Genomic DNA, 8,303 nt, shown 5'->3' with positions numbered 1-8,303 from the left:
ATATTCGTCTATTTGTGCATGCATGCAGAACTTTCCCTCAATAGCCTACACTAGGTTGATAATTTTATATATTTACCGTTGATCACTCAAATACGGAGGGATTGATTATTCAGATAGAGAGGGTTGATAACTTTTAGCCCGAAAAAAAGTTTTTCGAAACATATAAACATGAGTGCTAGTTTTGAAGATCTCGTCGAGACGGATTTATTGGTGAAAATGAATCTTAATTTGGAGTTGTCGTTTGAAAGTTAAAATGTTTTGAATTTATAAATTTGGAAAAGATTCCGCTGACATCAGCATATTCGTCTATTTGTGCATGCATGCAGAACTTTCCCTCAATAGCCTACACTAGGTTGATAATTTTATATATTTACCGTTGATCACTCAAGTACGGAGGGGTTGATTATTCAGATAGAGAGGGTTGATAACTTTTAGCCCGAAAAAACTTTCTCGAAACATATCAACATGGGTGCTAGTTTTGAAGATCTCGTCGAGACGGATTTATTGGTGAAAACGAATCTTAATTTGAAGTTGTCGTTTGAAAGTTAAAACGTTTTGAATTTATAAATTTGGAAAAGATTCCGCTGACATCAGCATATTCGTCTATTTGTGCTTGCATGCAGAACTTTCCCTCAATAGCCTACACCAGGTTAATAATTTTATATATTTACCGTTGATCACTCAAGTACGGAGGGGTTGATTATTCAGATAGAGAGGGTTGATAACTTTTAGTCCGAAAAAAAGTTTCTCGAAACATATCAACATGGGTGCTAGTTTTGAAGATCTCGTCGAGACGGATTTTTTGGTGAAAGCGGATCTTAATTTGGAGTTATCGTTTAAAAGTTAAAACGTTTTGAATTTTCAAATTTGGAAAAGATTCCTGCGACATCAGTGGATTCGTCTATTTATGCATGAATGCGGAACTTTCCCTAAATAGCACTGCACCAGGTTGATAATTTTATACATTTACCGTTGATCACTGAAGTACGGAGGGGTTGATTATTCAAATAGAGAGGGTTGATAACTTTTAGCCAGAAAAAAAAATTTGTCGAAACATATTAATATTGGTGCTAGTTCTGAAGATCTCGTCGAGACGGATTTATTGGTGAAAACGAATCTTAAATCGAAGCGTTCATTTGAAAGATAAATCATTTTAAATAATGGTTTCTGCTACATATATTCTACATGTGACCCTAAATTTGCATGCGGTGATTAGCCATGCTAATTAGGAATGCACGTGATGCGGGGAGAGAGAAGAAAAGGTGGTACATCCCATGCATGCCTTCTACTTTTTGTCATGCTAACTTGCATGCATTGATTATTAACATTAATTACATGAAAGGAGAGACATGCACTATGTGAAAGCTACCTGTCAGAAAGGAAAACACGGTTTTTCCTAATTAGGCTGTCGGAAACCGATCGCGCATTAAAAATCTGGCGCGCGAGCGCCAGCTAGGGACGCCCGTCGGTTTCATGTCATAATGCGTATAGTACGATCGAGCGTAGAAGATAGAAAATGTTGCACTAGAATCGCTATCGCGAATGGATATTCTCTAGGCCACGAAAGGGAAATTTTGAGGGCAATGCATGCCGAAGTTTTGACCTTATCCCTAATTTAGGCCTTGCTTAATTGTCTAGTGGCTACAAGCAAGTTTCAGTAGTACATAAAGGGTATCCATTCAAGAAGCAACAGAAGCCGCAAGCAGGACGTTGCAGACGGACAAGAGCAATGGAGAGCTTGCTTCCGCTTCTCATAGCCCTAGGGGTTCTTCTCGCGTCGTGTTCTTGCGGCCCTCCGCCGTCCCGGTGAGTCGCACCACGGCAATTTGAATTGCACGGTCACCAACGCCTACGGCTCCTTCACGGACCGTAGCATCTGCCACGCCGCCAACATCATCTACCCGCGCACCGAGCAGGAGCTCGTGGCAGCCGTGGCGGCCGCGGCCTGTGCGAAACGCAAGCTGAAGGTGGCCACCAAGCACTCTCACAGCATCCCCAAGCTGTCACTACACCACGGTATAGATATAGGGACACTTGTCCTAGTGGCACTTGTTAAAGTGCCCCTAATAGTAGCCATTTAGTGGCACTTTTCCAAAGTGCCCTAATTGTATACCTATTGGGACACTTCTCAAATGCCCCAATATGTGTATACCTACTATGAGGCACTTTTTGAAGTGCCCGATAGATGTTGACCTTTTGGGGCACTTTTAAGTGCCACAATTGATCATTACTTGGATAAAACAATGTAAACAATGCTATAGCTAGCATATAGTTAACAGGGATAGAAACATAACAGTAGCATATACAAACATCATCACACACACGGGCCCCCGCGTCGTCCCGCTCGGGCGACTCGGGTGGCGAAACCCTAGCCGCCGGGCTCGGCCGCCCCCTCCGCCTCCCTCCCCTCCGCCGCCGCCGGAGCGCTCCGACGGGCAAAGCTCGTGCGGCTGTGGGCGGCGGCGGGGATCTCGTCTCGCGTCGCGGCGCGGGGGTGGGCGCTAGGCGCGGCGGCGGCGCTTTCTGGCCCTCGGCGGCGGGAGCTGCTGGGCTGGCTGGGGTCGGCGCGGCCGGATCTGGCGCGGACGCCGGGGCGGCGGCCCCGGGAAGGCGGTTTTCGGCGCATCCTCGCGCACGCGTCAAGCTTCTGGCGGCGGGGGAGCCGCTGCTGGAGGCCTTGGCTGCTCGGCGGTCTTTGGGGGCCGCTACGGGCACCGCCTCCTGCCGGCGTGGCTCCTACACGGGCCCTCATCGCGCAGACGCCGACCTTCTCCCACTCGCGGCCCCGCGGCTAACCCTAGCCGCATCGGCTCGGGCTCGACGGCGCGGTTCCGCGCACCAACGCCTCTGGCCTTCTCGATGCCCCACGATTCCTATCAGTCGGGTTGTCAAGACCAACGACTGCCGCGCGTTCCATGTCGACACCCTTGCCCTGGTAATCAATCTAGTCCTGCTACTTGCTTCTGCTACCAGTATTTGCCTGTCTCTCTCCTGGGATTTGCGCCTGAGAGGTGCTCGATGAATTGAAATGCTGAGATGCGTGTGCGCTGGTGATTGCAGGTGAGGAATCTGGAGTCGCAGGGCGTCTCTAGGGCCGAGATGTAGAAGGTGACGCCTATCTCCTCTCGACTCTGTTCATGGTTGGTGTTGGATAGGTTACTTATTTGTTTCCTGATTCTACTTTGCCATGTGCAGAGTGAGATGCTGCAGGAGGCCAACATCTTCAAGTTGAAGTCACAAGTGCAAAGTTCACAGGTATTTGTTGGAACTTGGAAGCAAACTCTATGGTATTGGATATGTTGATTAGTAGTTTTGAAATCCGACATGAGATCCATGTCCCTTTCCTCCATGTAATGTGTCATCTCTGTCCCCTTCTTAATTTTTCACATGTACTAGATAATATCAAGGAGGGAGTAGCTACTAGCTAGTAGCTCTGTCTGGTAGTGATGTAGTCTCTGGTGAAGCGACATGTGTGGATGGCAGTCTGCACCAATATGCGCACTAGCTATGTTCAATGTTCTTTGCTTTACAGGACATACTAGAAACCAAATGGCACCCTTTTCTTAAGCACTGTTCAGTTTGTTAAGCACCCTTTTTCTTATCTCATTCTGACATTGTGACATTTAGATGAATATTGTTGTCGCTGTTGTACCCGAGGGACTACCGCTGGCTGTAACACTTATTTCTGATGACATCCTACGTCTACGGTCAGGTAGTTCCTCGGCTCTCCGTGCTCGCGCTCATGCTCCATGATCTGGTGTCGGTGGTCTGGCTATTGAGCCACATTTAGGTTTAGAGTCAGGACTATGGTGGTGATCTCCTGGATATGTGGTAGGTTGTGGTGTTGCTTGTGAGCTCAGGACTATGATGATATGATGTTGGTTTACTTGTGCTAGCTAGATAGGTCCTGGTTAGGTGCAGTAGATACATCCCATATAAGTTGGCAATTAAGTGTGGTGTTTCATTTTATTTTAATTCAAACATCCTTAAGTCAAGGATATCTTACCTACTGTTTTCATTCGCATTCTAATTCAATGGTGGATCTCATGTTTCATTTAATTACAAACTCAGATATATTTTTGGTTGTAGAATAAAATATCTGATTTTGGGACTCTTAGCTAGGCCTTGACCATGCGTTGTCAGGTTAATTCATGACTGTGCCTCTAGCTGTTGAACAATCTGATTTTTATAGTTTCACAAAAGTTTTGGATCTCAATTTCTATTATTGTTGAAAAGTATGATTCTGCAAGAGAACAATTCAGAAGTAGAAGTAGGAAACTTAAACAGAACATACTCTTATGATATAATTGGAAGTAGAAGTATAAAACCCAAACCAAACATACTCTTATGGGTATGTTATCCTATAAATATTTCTTGGACGGATGTCCTTAGTACCTGAAGTGTGCTTGCCATGTAAGTTCATTTGCCACGTAATGAGTCACCATCTGCAGGTTTTGAGCGTGCAATCCAATGCTATACGCCTATACTATTCATGCGCTCTCGTTAGCTTGCGGTGAAGTTCCCAGTTTCTAGATGTAAAATATGTATCCTTATTAATTAACTATGGAAGTGCTCCAGGCTGCATATATTGTTGCTTTTTTATTTAACTAGATTCTTTTTTTTTTGCGTAGTTATTTAACTAGATTCTCAAGTCTGCATATATTGCTGTTCAAATTTGGATTAGGTTGGCTTATTAACCATTCAGCACTTTCTGTAGAGTTGTTAAAACATGGGAGGTTGTTGAAATGTACCTCTTTAACATGGGAGTATATATCTTTGTTTTCCTTGTACTGCTTTATAAATTCACATCAGGCATCTCTCTTGAAGGTGTGTAGTTGAGCTCGTCTGTTAAATAAGCACAAGGTAAGTCAACTAGATCACTACACTGACTAGTTTTAACTAAGTTCGTGACTACTATTGTTATACAAAGTCTTTACCTGATTGTGTCTTTTAAGCTAGACCTAACTGTATTACGCACTTGCATTTCCAGGGAGCTTCTAATGGACAAAACATGACAGGAAATGACAGAAAATGACTTGGCAGGGATGCAGCCAGTAATGACTACGGCCATTTTCTGAAACTATCAAGTAAGAGTACAACCTGACTTGTCCAATTTGCTTAAGTTGGTGCTACTCATCTGAACCCAAAGCATTGGCACTAGCAGCATGCTATATCAATCAAGCATCTTAAAGGTGTAAATCTGTTTCTTGTTCATCATGGATACATGCATTTCAGTTCGGGTTAACTGTTACAACTTACAAGTATGGAAAGTGGAAGTTTCCATCGTGGATAAATGTATATGAACTTGCAGGCTGCTTTATCGAAGCAAGACATACCTTCTCACCTTGGGCTTGAAGAGAGTCTGAAGCAGACGAGGTCGAGCTCGCAGTCGTTGATGTGCTGCGGCAGAAGCGGAGCAGGCCAGGGCAGACGGCGGCGTGATGCAGGTGGAGAGGGCGCCCGTGGAGCTCTATGCGAGGGGAGCAGGCCAGCCGGCTGCAGCCCTCCGACAGTGAGCACGCTGAGCTGTGTGTGCACGCGGAGCTGCCCGTGCATGCCAGGCTTGCTTTGATTGATTGTGGGCGGAGCCGGATGACGGAGGTAGACGACAGGTTGTTTTGAATTTTGAATTTTGAATTGAAGGCTAAGTCATAGAAAAATGTAATTTCTGCAAAAAAAATGTGTAGTACTAGTCTGGGGAAGGTTATTTTCGGACGGATGGAGCATAATGTTTTGATGACTTGATGTTGTGATATGTGAAATGGTAATTTCAGATTTTGTGCATGTATTCTATATATTGGGATCCTTTCTCAGATTGCCTCTAATTGGCTTTAGTGGCACTTGTCAAAGTGCCCCTAATTGCATTTAGTGGCACATTGAGAAGTGCCCCTAATTGGCTTTAGTGGCACTTGTCAAAGTGCCTCTAAATGGCATTTGGGGCACTTGTCATAGTGCCCTTTATTGAATTTAGTGGCACTTTGAGAAGTGCCCCTAATTAGCTTTTGGGGCACTTGTTAAAATGCCTCTAATTCGTTTTAGTGGCACTTTGATAAGTGCCTCAAGGTAGTGCCCCAAATACCTTTAGAGACGCAGGTAAAGGTGGCACATTAAAAAGTGCCCCAGTAGCTAATTAGAGGCACTTTGTTTCTAATCTGTGGCACTTTGAAATGCCCCTAATATTTGACCGTGATGTAGTGTGTCGTGCCCCGGTGGCCGTCACGGCACAATCATAAGCACCGCACGGCTGAACCAGACGGTGCACATTGACGCCGCGAAGCGTCTCATGACGGTGGAGAGCGGCATGCTCCTCCGGGACCTCATCACGGCCGCCGCAGCGGCGGGGCTCGCTCTTCCGAACTCACCCTACTGGTACGGCCTCTCCATCGGCGGACTCCTGGCGACAGGCGCGCACGGGAGCTCGCTGTGGGGCAAGGGAGGCGCCGTGCACGAGTACGTGGTGGGGCTGAGGATCGTGACGCCGGCGCCTGCGATCAAGGGTTTCGCTGTGGTGAGGGAGCTGGGCGCCGATCACCCGGACCTGGACGCCGCGAAGGTCTCCCTTGGGGTCCTCGGCGTCATCTCCCAGGTAACCCTGGCCTTGGAGCCCTTGTTCAAGCGGTCGCTGACGTTCGTGAAGCGCGGCGACTCGGACTTGGCAGACCAGGTGGTTCCGTGGGGCCTCCTCCACGAGTTTGCCGACTTGGAATGGCACCCGCAGGACGGCACGGTCATGTACCGCCAGGACGACCGCGTCGACGTCTCCACGCCGGGCAATGGCCTCAACGACTTCCTCATCTTTCGCGCTAGTCCCACCCGCGAGACCATCGGCGCGAGGGTCGCCGAGGAGTCGATGCAAATGAAGAACGTCACCGACGTCGCCCGGTGCGCGGCGGCGCAGCTGCAGGTATCCGCGCAAGAGCAGCAGGCCTTCGGCTTCACGAACGACGGCGTCTCCTTCACGGGGTACCCGGTGGTCGGGTACCAGCACCGCATGCAGGCGGCCGGCACGTGCATCGGCGGCCCGGAGGACGGCCTCCTCACCTCCTGCATCTGGGACCCGCGCATCCGGGGCTCCTTCTACTACAACTCCGGCTTCAGCGTCGCGATCTCAAAGGCGTCGGCGTTCATCACCGACGTGCAGCGGATCAGGGACCTCAATCCGGACATGTTCTGCACCGGCGTCGATGGCAGGGTGGGCCTGATATTTCGCTACGTCAAGGCCTCCTCCGCTTACCTCGGCAAGCCCGAGGACTCGATCGACCTGGACATCCTCTACTACCGGAGCCGCAGCTACGGCATGCCGCGTGTCTACGGCGACCTAGTGGACGAGATCGAGCAGATGGCGCTGAACAAGTACGGTGGCCTGCCGCACTGGGGCAAGAACCGCGACTTCGCATTCGACGGTGCCATCGCAAAATACCCCAAAGCCGATGAGTTTCTGCTGGTGAAGGATAGGTACGACCCCGACGGGCTCTTCTCCAGCGAGTGGAGCGACCAGGTGCTCGCCATCCGCGGGAGTCCCACTGTCGTCAAGAAGGGCTGCGCCATCGAAGGACTCTGTGTCTGCTCCGACGACTCCCACTGCGCGCCAGAGCAGGGCTACTTCTGCCGCTCAGGAAAGGTCTACCGGGAAGCTAGAGTTTGCTCCTTCATCAAGGACAACGGAAAATAATGATTTGTTTCTTTCAAATACGCGCATCGTTTGTGAAAATATGCAATAGCACGTTGTCGCTGGCCTTCCTTGCTATTGATATCCTTCTATTCAATAATGTTGTTTTCATGGCTTATATGGCGGAAATTTAATTCGGCTCTTGGTGCATTTGCGCGCTCCCCCCACCCAAAAAACAAATATATCTGATTGTTTAAAAATTCTAACAAAATTTTTTACATTTACATCTCAACAATCTATCTTCATTCGTGTTATTTCGCGAGAAAAAACGATATTCTTTGTGGTTAATGCAACAAAAAAATGTCTCACAAAAGTCCTATTTTTAGCACCAAATTTTATCTTTTTAATTTTTACACAGCTGGAAAGACAAACCAATTTTTCATGTAAAGACTTTGTGCGCATTTAACATGTGAAGATGTACGCATTAATTTTTTATTTAGTTTTTAATCTTTTAAAATATATTAAATATGCATTTCAAACTAAAGGAAACATATGCGCGTGAGAACCAAAACATCGCTCCAATAATGACTGATTTCTTTCAAAAACGCGCATCGTTTTTGAAAATATGCAATATCACGTTGTCGCTGGGCTCTTTGCTATTGCTATTTTTCTATTCAATAATGCTGTTTTTATT

At 47.4% G+C, this 8,303-nt stretch overlaps 1 long non-coding RNA gene and 1 pseudogene across 1 annotated transcript; both read left to right on the top strand.

Annotated features, from left to right (window-relative positions):
- Window positions 1-1,729: 1,729 nt before the first annotated feature.
- LOC124658237 lies at window positions 1,730-7,819 on the top strand (annotated as a pseudogene).
- Window positions 2,800-3,754, top strand: LOC124658238. The gene is made up of 3 exons (XR_006989086.1): window positions 2,800-2,935; window positions 3,061-3,108; window positions 3,196-3,754. It is a non-coding gene; the product is annotated as an uncharacterized LOC124658238 (long non-coding RNA).
- Window positions 7,820-8,303: the final 484 nt, after the last annotated feature.

This window comes from Lolium rigidum, chromosome 5 (assembly GCF_022539505.1).
Source record: "Lolium rigidum isolate FL_2022 chromosome 5, APGP_CSIRO_Lrig_0.1, whole genome shotgun sequence".
Classification (NCBI taxonomy): Eukaryota; Viridiplantae; Streptophyta; class Magnoliopsida; order Poales; family Poaceae; genus Lolium; species Lolium rigidum.
Note: the sequence above shows the minus strand (reverse complement) of the source record. Positions and strands in the feature narration are given on the sequence as shown.